We start from the raw sequence: 13,595 nt of genomic DNA, 5'->3' as shown, positions 1-13,595 counted from the left end.
GCCAAACTTCTCAGGGGAGCATTTGCAACCGTTTGGCACTATTTTGGAGTGTATTGCCAAAAGTCAGATTTTTGATGAAATTGTGACCCCGGGGCTTAGGGATTTTTTCAATAAAATCTTTTTCCGCCGGTTATGTTGTTGAGGGCTGATTTCTTGTCCGGTGATAAAAAGCCTTCTGTTTCGACCGCCAAACCTCTCAGGGGAGCATTTGCAACCGTTTGGCACCATTTTTGAATGAATTGGAAAAAGTCAGATTTTTGATGAAATTGTGACCCCGGGGCTTAGGGATTTTTTCAAAAAATCTTTTTCTGCCGGTTAAGTTGTTGAGGGCTGATTTTTTGTCCTGTGATAAAAAGCCTTCTGTTTCGACCGCCAAACCTCTCAGGGGAGCATTTGCAACCGTTTGGCACCATTTTGGAGTGTATTGCCAAAAGTCAGATTTTTGCTGAAATTGTGACCCCGGGGCTTAGGGATTTTTTCAATAAAATCTTTCTCCGCCCGTTAAGTTTTCGAGGGCAGATTTCTTGTCCTGTGATAAAAAGCAATATGTTTTGACTGCCAAACCTCTCAGGGGAGCATTTGAAACCGTTTGGCACCATTTTTGAATGAATTGGAAAAAGTCAGATTTTTGCTGAAATTGTGACCCCGGGGCTTAGGGATTTTTTCAAAAAAATCTTTTTCTGCTGGTTATGTTGTTGAGGGCTGATTTCTTGTCCTGTCATAAAAAGCCTTCTGTTTCTACCGCTAAACTTCTCAGGGGAGCATTTGCAACCGTTTGGCACCATTTTTGAATGAATTGGAACAAGTCAGATTTTTCTGAAATTGTGACTTCGGGGCTTAGGGATTTTTTCAATAAAATCTTTTTCCGCCGCTTAAGTTGCTGAAGGCTGATTTCTGGTCCTGTGATAAAAAGCCTTCTGTTTCGACCGCCAAACCTCTCAGGGGAGCATTTGCAACCGTTTGGCACCATTTTTGAATGAATTGGAACAAGTCAGATTTTTGCTGAAATTGTGACCCCGGGGCTTAGGGATTTTTTCAAAACAATCTTTTTCCGCCGGTTAAGTTTTCGAGGGCAGATTTCTTGTCCTGTGATAAAAAGCCTTCTGTTTCGACCGCCAAACCTCTCAGGGGAGCATTTGCAACCGTTTGGCCCCATTTTGGAGAGTATTGCCAAAAGTCAGATTTTTGCTGAAATTGTGACCCCGGGGCTTAGGGATATTTTCAATAAAATCTTTTTCCGCTGGTTATGTTGTTGAGGGCTGATTTCTTGTCCTGTGATAAAAAGCCTTCTGTTTCAACCGCCAAACCTCTCAGGGGAGCATTTGCAACCGTTTGGCACCATATTTGAATGAATGGGGAAAAGTCAGATTTTTGCTGAAATTGTGACCACGGGTCTTAGGGATTTTTTCAAAAAAATCTTTTTCCGCCGGTTAAGTTTTCGAGGGCAGATTTCTTGTCCTGTGATAAAAAGCCTTCTGTTTCGACCGCTAAACTTCTCAGGGGAGCATTTGCAACCTTTTGGCACCATTTCTGAATGAAGTGGAAAAAGTCAGATTTTTGCTGAAATTGTGACCCCGGGGCTTAGGGATTTTTTCAAAAAAATCTTTTTCTGCCGGTTATGTTGTTGAGGGCTTATTTCTTGTCCTGTGATAAAAAGCCTTCTGTTTCGACCGCTAAACTTCTCAGGGGAGCATTTGAAACCGTTTGGCACCATTTTTTTATGAATTGGAAAAAGTCAGATTTTTACTGAAATTGTAACCCCGGGGCTTAGGGATTTTTTCAATAAAATCTTTTTCCGCCGGTTAAGTTGTTGAGGGCTGATTTCTTGTCATGTGATAAAAAGCCTTCTGTTTCGAACTCCAAACCTTTCAGGGGAGCATTTGCAACCGTTTGGCACCATTTTTGAATGAATGGGAAAAAGTCAGATTTTTGCTGAAATTGTGACCCCGGGGCTTAGGGATTTTTTCAAAAAAATCTTTTTCTGCTGGTTATGTTGTTGAGGGCTGATTTCTTGTCCTGTGATAAAAAGCCTTCTGTTTCGACCGCTAAACTTCTCAGGGGAGCATTTGCAACCGTTTGGCACCATTTTTGAATGAATGGGGAAAAGTCAGATTTTTGCTGAAATTGTGACCCCGGGGCTTAGGGATTTTTTCAAAACAATCTTTTTCCGCCGGTTAAGTTTTCCAGGGCAGATTTCTTGTCCTGTGATAAAAAGCCTTCTGTTTTGACCGTCAAACCTCTCAGGGGAGCATTTGCAACCGTTTGGCACCATTTTTGAGTGAATTGGAAAAAGTCAGATTTTTGCTGAAATTGTGACCCCGGGGCTTAGGGATTTTTTCAAAAAATCTTTTTCTGCCGGTTAAGTTGTTGAGGGCTGATTTTTTGTCCTGTGATAAAAAGCCTTCTGTTTCGACCGCCAAACCTCTCAGGGGAGCATTTGCAACCGTTTGGCACCATTTTGGAATGAATGGGGAAAAGTCAGATTTTTGATGAAATTGTGACCCCGGGGCTTAGGGATTTTTTCAAAAAAATCTTTTTCCGCTTGTTATGTTGTTGAGGGCTGATTTCTTGTCCTGTGATAAAAAGCCTTCTGTTTAGACCGCCAAACCTCTCAGGGGAGCATTTGCAACCGTTTGGCACCATTTTTGAATGAATGGGGAAAAGTCAGATTTTTGCTGAAATTGTGACCCCGGGGCTTAGGGATTTTTTCAAAAAAATCTTTTTACGCTGGTTAAGTTTTCGAGGGCATATTTATTGTCCTGTGATAAAAAGCAATCTGTTTTGACCGCCAAATCTCTCAGGGGAGCATTTGCAACCGTTTGGCACCATTTTGGAGAGTATTGCCAAAAGTCAGATTTTTGCTGAAATTGTGACCACGGGTCTTAGGGATTTTTTCAAAAAAATCTTTGTTGTTGAGGGCTGATTTCTTGTCCTGTGATAAAAAGCCTTCTGTTTCGACCGCCAAAAAGTCAGATTTTTGCTGAAATTGTGACCCCGGGGCTTTGGGATTTTTTCAATAAAATCCTTTTCCGCCGGTTAAGTTGTTGAGGGCTGATTTCTTGTCCTGTAATAAAAAGCCTTTTGTTTCGCCCGCTAAACTTCTCAGCGGATCACTTGCAAACGTTTGGCACCATTTTTGAATGAATTACCAAAAGTCAGATTTTTCTGAAATTGTGACTTCGGGGCTTAGGGATTTTTTCAATAAAATCTTTTTCCGCCGCTTAAGTTGCTGAAGGCTGATTTCTTGTCCTGTGATAAAAAGCCTTCTGTTTCGACCGCCAAACCTCTCAGGGGAGCATTTGCAACCGTTTGGCACCATTTTTGAATGAATTGGAACAAGTCAGATTTTTGCTGAAATTGTGACCCCGGGGCTTAGGGATTTTTTCAAAACAATCTTTTTCCGCCGGTTAAGTTTTCGAGGGCAGATTTCTTGCCCTGTGATAAAAAGCAATCTGTTTTGACCGCCAAACCTCTCAGGGGAGCATTTGCAACCGTTTGGCACCATTTTGGAGAGTATTGCCAAAAGTCAGATTTTTGCTGAAATTGTGACCCCGGGGCTTAGGTATTTTTTCAAAAACATATTTTTCCGCCGCTTCAGTTTTCGAGGGCAGATTTCTTGTCCTGTGATAAAAAGCCTTCTGTTTCGACCGCTAAACTTCTCAGGGGAGCATTTGCAACCGTTTGGCACCATTTTGGAGTGTATTGCCAAAAGTCAGATTTTTCCTGAAATTGTGACCCCGGGGCTTAGGGATTTTTTTCAATAAAATCCTTTCCCGCTGGTTATGTTGTTGAGGGCTGATTTTTTGTCCTGTGATAAAAAGCCTTCTGTTTCGACCGCCAAAACTCTCAGGGGAGCATTTGCAACCGTTTGGCACCATTTTTGAATGAATGGGAAAAAGTCAGATTTTTGCTGAAATTGTGACCCCGGGGCTTAGGGATTTTTTCAAAACAATCTTTTTCCGCCGGTTATGTTTTCGAGGGCAGATTACTTGTCCTGTGATAAAAAGCAATCTGTTTTGACCGCCAAACCTCTCAGGGGAGCATTTGCAACCGTTTGGCACCATTTTGGAGAGTATTGCCAAAAGTCAGATTTTTGCTGAAATTGTGACCCCGGGGCTTAGGTATTTTTTCAAAAAAATATTTTTCCGCCGCTTAAGTTTTCGAGGGCAGATTTCTTGTCCTGTGATAAAAAGCCTTCTGTTTCGACCGCTAAACTTCTCAGGGGAGCATTTGCAACCGTTTGGCACCATTTTTGAACGAATGGGGAAAAGTCAGATTTTTAATGAATTTGTGACCTCGGGGCTTAGGGATTTTTTCAATAAAATCTTTTTCCGCCGGTTAGGTTTTCGAGGGCAGATTTCTTGTCCTGTGATAAAAAGCCTTCTGTTTCGACCGCTAAACTTCTCAGGGGAGCATTTGCAACCGTTTGGCACCATTTTTGAATGAATGGGGAAATGTCAGATTTTTGATGAAATTGTGACCCCGGGGCATAGGGATTTTTTCAATAAAATCTTTTTCCGCCGGTTATGTTGTTGAGGGCTGATTTCTTGTCCTGTGATAAAAAGCCTTCTGTTTCGAACGCCAAACCTCTCAGGGGAGCATTTGCAACTCTTTGGCACCATTTTTGAATGAATGGGAAAAAGTCAGATTTTTGCTGAAATTGTGACCCCGGGGCTTAGGGATATTTTCAAAAAAATCTTTTTCCACCGGTTAAGTTTTCCAGGGCAGATTTCTTCTCCTGTGATAAAAAGCCTTCTGTTTTGACCGCCAAACCTCTCAGGGGAGCATTTGCAACCGTTTGGCACCATTTTGGAGAGTATTGCCAAAAGTCAGATTTTTGCTGAAATTGTGACCCCGGGGCTTAGGTATTTTTTCAAAAAAATATTTTTCCGCCGCTTAAGTTTTCGAGGGCAGATTTCTTGTCCTGTGATAAAAAGCCTTCTGTTTCGACCGCTAAACTTCTCAGGGGAGCATTTGCAACCGTTTGGCACCATTTTTGAACGAATGGGGAAAAGTCAGATTTTTGATGAAATTGTGACCCCGGGGCTTAGGGATTTTTTCAATAAAATCTTTTTCCGCCGGTTATGTTGTTGAGGGCTGATTTCTTGTCCTGTGATAAAAAGCCTTCTGTTTCGAACGCCAAACTTCTCAGGGGAGCATTTGCAACTCTTTGGCACCATTTTTGAATGAATGGGAAAAAGTCAGATTTTTGCTGAAATTGTGACCCCGGGGCTTAGGGATTTTTTCAAAAAAATCCTTTCCCGCTGGTTATGTTGTTGAGGGCTGATTTTTTGTCCTGTGATAAAAAGCCTTCTGTTTCGACCGCTAAACTTCTCAGGGGAGCATTTGCAACCGTTTGGCACCATTTTTGAATGAATGGGGAAATGTCAGATTTTTGATGAAATTGTGACCCTGGGGCTTAGGGATTTTTTCAATAAAATCTTTTTCCGCCGGTTATGTTGTTGAGGGCTGATTTTTTGTCCTGTGATAAAAAGCCTTCTGTTTCGACCGCCAAACCTCTCAGGGGAGCATTTGCAACCGTTTGGCACCATTTTGGAGTGTATTGGCAAAAGTCAGATTTTTGCTGAAATTGTGACCCCGGGGCTTAGGGATTTTTTCAAAAAAATCTTTTTCTGCCGGTTATGTTGTTGAGGGCTGATTTCTTGTCCTGTGATAAAAAGCCTTCTGTTTCGACCGCTAAACTTCTCAGGGGAGCATTTGAAACCGTTTGGCACCATTTTTTTTTGAATTGGAAAAAGTCAGATTTTTACTGAAATTGTGACCCCGGGGCTTAGGGATTTTTTCAAAAAAATCTTTTTCCACCGGTTAAGTTTTCCAGGGCAGATTTCTTGTCATGTGATAAAAAGCCTTCTGTTTCGAACCCCAAAGCTTTCAGGGGAGCATTTGCAACCGTTTGGCACCATTTTTGAATGAATGGGAAAAAGTCAGATTTTTGCTGAAATTGTGACCCCGGGGCTTAGGGATTTTTTCAAAAAAATCTTTTTCTGCTGGTTATGTTGTTGAGGGCTGATTTCTTGTCCTGTGATAAAAAGCCTTCTGTTTCGACCGCCAAACCTCTCAGGGGAGCATTTGCAACCGTTTGGCACCATTTTGGAGTGTATTGCCAAAAGTCAGATTTTTGATGAAATTGTGACCCCGGGGCTTAGGGATTTTTTCAATAAAATCTTTCTCCGCCGGTTATGTTGTTGAGGGCTGATTTCTTGTCCTGTGATAAAAAGCCTACTGTTTCGACCGCCAAACCTCTCAGGGGAGCATTTGCAACCGTTTGGCACCATTTTTGAATGAATTGGAAAAAGTCAGATTTTTGCTGAAATTGTGACCCCGGGGCTTAGGGATTTTTTCAAAAAATCTTTTTCCGCTGGTTAAGATTTCGAGGGCAGATTTCTTATCCTGTGATAAAAAGCAATCTGTTTTGACTGCCAAACCTCTCAGGGGAGCATTTGCAACCGTTTGGCACCATTTTGGAGTGTATTGCCAGAAGTCAGATTTTTGATGAAATTGTGACCCCGGGGTTTGGGATTTTTTCAATAAAATCTTTTTCCGCTGGTTATGTTGTTGAGGGCTGATTTCTTGTCCTGTGATAAAAAGCCTTCTGTTTCGACCGCCAAACCTCTCAGGGGAGCATTTGCAACCGTTTGGCACCATTTTTGAATGAATGGGGAAAAGTCAGATTTTTGCTGAAATTGTGAGCCCGGGGCTTAGGGATTTTTTCAATAAAATCTCTTTCCGCCGCTTAAGTTGCTGAGGGCTGATTTCTTGTCCTGTGATAAAAAGCTTCTGTTTCGACCGCCAAACCTCTCAGGGGAGCATTTGCAACCGTTTGGCACCATTTTTGAATGAAGTGGAAAAAGTCAGATTTTTGCTGAAATTGTGACCCCGGGTCTTAGGGATTTTTTCTAAAAAATCTTTTTCCGCCGGTTAAGTTTTCGAGGGCAGATTTCTTGTCCTGTGATAAAAAGCAATCTGTTTTGACCACCAAACCTCTCAGGGGAGCATTTGCAACCGTTTGGCACCATTTTGGAGAGTATTGCCAAAAGTCAGATTTTTGCTGAAATTGAGACCCCGGGGCTTAGGGATTTTTTCAATAAAATCTTTTTCCGCTGGTTATGCTGTTGAGGGCTGATTTCTTGTCCTGTGTTAAAAAGCCTTCTATTTCGAACGCCAAACCTCTCAGGGGAGCATGTGCAACCGTTTGGCACCATTTTGGAGTGTATTGCCAAAAGTCAGATTTTTGCTGAAATTGTGACCCCGGGGATTAGGGATTTTTTCAAAAAAATCTTTTTGCTCCGGTTAAGTTTTCGAGGGCAGATTTCTTGTCCTGTGATAAAAAGCCTTCTGTTTCAACCGCCAAACCTCTCAGGGGAGCATTTGCAACCGTTTGGCACCATTTTGGAGAGTATTGCCAAAAGTCAGATTTTTGCTGAAATTGTGACCCCGGGTCTTAGCGATTTTTTCAAAAAAATCTTTTTCCGCCGGTTAAGTTTTCGAGGGCAGATTTCTTGTCCTGTGATAAAAAGCCTTCTGTTTCGACCGCTAAACTTCTCAGGGGAGCATTTGCAACCGTTTGGCACCATTTTTGAATGAAAGGGGAAAAGTCAGATTTTTGATGAAATTGTGACCCCGGGGCTTAGGGATTTTTTCAAAAAAATCTTTTTCCGCCGGTTAAGTTTTCGAGGGCTGATTTCTTGTCCTGTGATAAAAAGCCTTCTTTTTCGACCTCTAAACTTCTCAGGTGAGCATGTGCAACCATTTGGCACCATTTTTGAATGAATGGGAAAAAGTCAGATTTTTGCTGAAATTGTGAGCCCGGTGCTTAGGGATTTTTTCAAAAAAATCTTTTTCCGCCGGTTAAGATTTCGAGGGCAGATTTCTTATCCTGTGATAAAAAGCAATCTGTTTTGACTGCCAAACCTCTCAGGGGAGCATTTGCAACCGTTTGGCACCATTTTGGAGTGTATTGCCAAAAGTCAGATTTTTGCTGAAATTGTGACCCCGGGGCTTAGTGATATTTTCAATAAAATCTTTCTCCGCCGGTTAAGTTGTTGAGAGCTGATTTCTTGTCATGTGATAAAAAGCCGTCTGTTTCGAACCCCAAACCTCTCAGGGGAGCATTTGCAACCGTTTGGCACCATTTTTGAATGAATGGGAAAAAGTCAGATTTTTGCTGAAATTGTGACCCCAGGGCTTAGGGATTTTTTCAAAAAATCTTTTTCTGCCGGTTAAGTTGTTGAGGGCTGATTTCTTGTCCTGTGATAAAAAGCCTTCTGTTTCGACCGCCAAACCTCTCAGGGGAGCATTTGCAACCGTTTGGCACCATTTTGGAGTGTATTGCCAAAAGTCAGATTTTTGCTGAAATTGTGACCCCGGGGATTGGGGATTTTTTCAAAAAAATCTTTTTCCGCCGGTTAAGTTTTCGAGGGCTGATTTCTTGTCCTGTGATAAAAAGCAATCTGTTTCGACCGCTAAACTTCTCAGGGGAGCATTTGCAACCGTTTGGCACCATTTTTGAATGAATGGGGAAAAGTCAGATTTTTGCTGAAATTGTGACCCCGGGGCTTAGGGATTTTTTCAATAAAATCTTTTTCTGCTGGTTATGTTGTTGAGGGCTGATTTCTTGTCCTGTGATAAAAAGTCTTCTGTTTCGACCGCCAAACTTCTCAGGGGAGCATTTGCAACCGTTTGGCACCATTTTTGAATGAATTGGAAAAAAAGTCAGATTTTTGCTTAAATTGTGACCCTGGGGCTTAGGGATTTTTTCAATAAAATCTTTTTCGGCTGCTTATGTTGTTGAGGGCTGATTTCTTGTCCTGTGATAAAAAGCCTTCTGTTTCGACCGCTAAACTTCTCAGGGGAGCATTTGCAACCGTTTGGCACCATTTTTGAATGAATGGGGAAAAGTCAGATTTTTGCTGAAATTGTGACCCCGGGGCTTAGGGATTTTTTCTAAAAAATCTTTTTTCGCCGGTTAAGTTTTCGAGGGCAGATTTCTTATCCTGTGATAAAAAGCAATCTGTTTTGACCGCCAAACCTCTCAGGGGAGCATTTGCAACCGTTTGGCACCATTTTGGAGAGTATTGCCAAAAGTCAGATTTTTGCTGAAATTGTGACCCCGGGACTTAGGGATTTTTTCTAAAAAATCTTTTTCCGCCGGTTAAGTTTTCGAGGGCAGATTTCTTGTCCGGTGATAAAAAGCCTTCTGTTTCGACCGCTAAACTTCTCCGGGGAGCATTTGCAACCTTTTGGCACCATTTTTGAATGAATGGGAAAAAGTCAGATTTTTGATGAAATTGTGACCCCGGGGCTTAGGGAATTTTTCAAAAAAATCTTTTTCTGCCGGTTATGTTGTTGAGGGCTGATTTCTTGTCCTGTGATAAAAAGCCTTCTGTTTCGACCGCTAAACTTCTCAGGGGAGCATTTGCAACCGTTTGGCACCATTTTTGAATGAATGGGGAAAAGTCAGATTTTTACTGAAATTGTGACCCCGGGGCTTAGGGATTTTTTTAATAAAATCTTTTTCCGCCGGTTAAGTTGTTGAGGGCTGATTTCTTGTCATGTGATAAAAAGCCTTCTGTTTTGACCGTCAAACCTTTCAGGGGAGCATTTGCAACCGTTTGGCACCATTTTGAATGAATGGGAAAAAGTCAGATATTTGCTGAAATTGTGACCCCGGGGCTTAGGGATTTTTTCAAAAAAATCTTTTTCTGCTGGTTATGTTGTTGAGGGTTGATTTCTTGTCCTGTGATAAAAAGCCTTCTGTTTCGACCGCTAAACTTCTCAGGGGAGCATTTGCAACCTTTTGGCACCATTTTTGAATGAATTGGAAAAAGTCAGATTTTTGATGAAATTGTGACCCCGGGGCTTAGGGATTTTTTCAATAAAATCTTTTTCCGCCGGTTATGTTGTTGAGGGCTGATTTCTTGTCCTATGATAAAAAGCCTTCTGTTTCGACCGCCAAACCTCTCAGGGGAGCATTTGCAACCATTTGGCACCATTTTTGAATGAAGTGGGAAAAGTCAGATTTTTGCTGAAATTGTGACCCCAGGGCTTAGGGATTTTTTCAAAAAATCTTTTTCTGCCGGTTAAGTTGTTGAGGGCTGATTTTTTGTCCTGTGATAAAAAGCCTTCTGTTTCGACCGCCAAACCTCTCAGGGGAGCATTTGCAACCGTTTGGAACCATTTTAGAGTGTATTGCCAGTAGTCAGATTTTTGCTGAAATTGTGACCCCGGGGCTTAGGGATTTTTTCAATAAAATCTTTTTCCGCCGGTTAAGTTGTTGAGGGCTGATTTCTTGTCCTGTGATAAAAAGCAATCTGTTTTGACCGCCAAACCTCTCAGGGGAGCATTTGCAACCATTTGGCACCATTTTTGAATGAATGGGAAAAAGTCAGATTTTTGATGAAATTGTGACCCCGGGGCTTAGGGATTTTTTCAAAAAAATCTTTTTCCGCTGGTTATGTTGTTGAGGGCTGATTTCTTGTTGTGGTGGGATAATGAGCTGCTTGTGCGTTGAAACTCGATCCCTCAGAGCTCACTCAGTGTAGTGAAACCCTGCCTTGAGAGGAGCCCTTGAGCATGGCTCCCTCAGTCGCTGGTAGAATCTGACAGTGGGCGTTTGCGGAAGCGTTTCCAACATAAAAGCTGTTTCACAGACATGCGCCTCCTGGATTTCCTGCGTGACAGTTTCCGGCGGGGGGTGGGAGTTCTTAAGGGCTGTTCTGATACCTCCTCGCTGTTCCCACTGGAAGTATCCCAGAGCCTCCCCTCCGACTCCCTTTCCTTTGGAGCTCTCGCACTCCCCCTACTGGTTCCCTCTTCTGCTGAAGAAGAGGCTCTCCTATTCTCCTGAAGCCTTCTCACCACCTGTCCTTCCGATGGCAGTTCCCTGACATCCACCTCCCCCCCAGGGCCCCCTTCACCCCCTCCCGCCTCTTTTCTTACTGGCGGCGAGGACGGAAATCCCTGGAAGGAACTCCCCTCATCCTCCGAGGATTCAAACACTTCTAACCACGGCCTACCGCCTCTTTCCCCCTCTTCCTCTTCTTCGTCGGAATCTGTTTCCACCTCCACTTCCGACTCTGGGAACCCTTCAAATTCCCCTTCCTCATCTGTAGTCCCGAAGTGTTCCCTCCTAAACCTTGCCACTGGTTGTGGTTTACTTGGGAAACGCCGATGAAACGTTTCTATTAAAATCTCGTCTTTGACTTCCTCTGCCGGTACCCATGCGTTTTCTGACTCTTCCTCCCCCTCCCATTCTACCAAGTATTCCACCTGATTCCCCTTCCACCTGGAATCAATGATCCCTGCCACATCCATGTTGCGTTCTCTCTCTTCTATGACGGGTGTCCGGGTGACCTCCCTCTCATGTTCCCCCCACTCACACCCCTCTCTGTATGGCGACAGTAATGACCTGTGAAACACTGGATGCAATTTCATGTGACTGGGCAATCGGAGTTTGAATGCTACTGGGTTCACCTGCTGTATGACCTCAAAGGGTCCCAACCGTTTGGGTCTCAATTTCTTACACCCTCCCTTGAACGGCAGTCCTTGGGTGGATAGCCACACCCGGTTACCCACCCTTATGGTTTCGCCTTCCCTCCTATTTCTGTCAGCTTGCTTCTTATATTCTTCTTTGGCTTTCTCTAAGTTGAGTTGGAGCTGACGGTGGATCGCTTCCATCTCTTCAACAAAATTTTCCGCTGCAGGTACACTCCACCTTCCCCCGCCCTCTCCTGGAAACGCCCGAGGATGACACCCATAATTGGCTAGAAAGGGACTCATCCCTGTGGACACGTTCTCCGCGTTGTTGTAGGCAAATTCTGCCAGAGGTAACCAGTCCACCCAATCCGTTTCTCTGTCCTTTACATAACACCTCAGATATTGTTGCAAAACCCCGTTTGCCCTTTCTGCTTGCCCATTTGTTTCTGGGTGTCTGGCGGTGGAAAAACTTACCTCCACATGCAACATGCTCATTAGTTTCCTCCAGAACCTAGAAGTAAATTGTTTTCCTCTGTCGCTCAAAACCCTCAAGGGGGCGCCATGCAACCTAAAAATGTGCTCCACAAACAACCTTGCGGTTTCTTCCGCTGTCACTGCATGTGAACAAGCTATAAAGTGGCACATCTTAGTTAGTAGATCTACCACCACCATGACCGCGGTTTTCCCTTTGGATCTCGGTAGATCGGTCATGAAGTCTATGGATACCATCTCCCATGGCCTTTCTGGGGTGGGTAAGGGTTCTAATAACCCCGCTGGCGCCAACCTCTCTCCCTTTGCTCTTTGGCACCTGTCGCATCCCCTGACATACTCCCGCACGTCCTCCCGCACCTTGGGCCACCAAAACTCCCTGGTAACCAACCACATGGTTTTGTGCTGCCCGAAGTGCCCCGCCGTGGGGCTGTCATGCAACTGCTTAAGCACCCGCCCTCTTAGTTCCCCACCTGGTATGTAGAGCGCCCCTTTGTAATATAGTTTTCCGTTCTTTTCCTCAAACCCCCCTGCGTTCTCACCTGTCTCCCTGAGTTCCCTAAGTTTCTCTTGGGCATATTCATCGTTTTCAATACCCTCTACCAGTTCTCTTTGCCCCACCAATGCCGCCCCACAAACCCAGTGGTCCTCTGAGATGATATGTCTTTCTTCCGCCCCTCCTTCCCCCTCCAAGTACTCAGGTTTTCTGGAGAGAGCGTCCGCCCTGACATTCTCAGCCCCTGGCACGTAGCGAATCTCAAAATTGAACTTGGAGAACTCTTGCGCCCATCTTACTTGTCTCTGGTTCAACACTCGGGCTGTCCTCCAGTATTCTAGATTTTTGTGGTCTGTCCGCACTTGAACCTTGTGTTGCGCTCCAATCAACAGGTGTCTCCATCTCTTGAACGCTTCGTGGACAGCGAGTAATTCTCTGTCGTACACTGTATAATTCCTCTCAGACTTGTTCAATTTCCTCGAGAAGAAGGCACACGGCCTCCATTCCGACGTATTCGCTCCTGGCTGCAGAAGCACGGCCCCCACCGCTCTGTCAGACGCGTCGGTTTCCACCCTCATCGGCTGCTGCAGATCCACGTGTAAGAGTTGTTCTTCCGAAGCAAACGCCCTCTTTAAACTTTCGAAAGCTCGCTGCGCTTCTTCCGTCCAAACAAATTTCTTCTTACTGCTGAGACAATCCGTGATGGGGGCTGTTAAATGGGCGAAGTTCTTGATGAACTTCCGATAGAAGTTTCCGAACCCCAAAAACCTCTGCACATCTTTCTTAGTTTTCGGTGGCCTCCATTCCAGCACCGCTTGCACCTTGCTAGGATCCATGGCCAGCCCCTTGTCCGACAACCGGTACCCAAGGAATTCCACCTCCCTGGTGTGGAACTGACACTTCTCCAGTTTCACCCACAGCTGGTTTTCTTGCAGTTTGCTCAGTACTTCTCGCACATCTCGCACATGCTGCTCTTCATCCTCCGAGTACACCAGTACATCGTCCAAGAACGCAGCGCAGTTCTTGTACAGCAATGGTCCTAGTACGTGATTCATGAATGATTGAAATACTGCGGAACCCGCCTGGAGGCCGAAGGGCATAACGCAGTACTCAA

Source organism: Podarcis cretensis (genome assembly GCF_951804945.1).
Source record: "Podarcis cretensis genome assembly, chromosome: 11".
In the NCBI taxonomy this organism is placed as follows: Eukaryota; Metazoa; Chordata; class Lepidosauria; order Squamata; family Lacertidae; genus Podarcis; species Podarcis cretensis.
Note: the sequence above shows the minus strand (reverse complement) of the source record.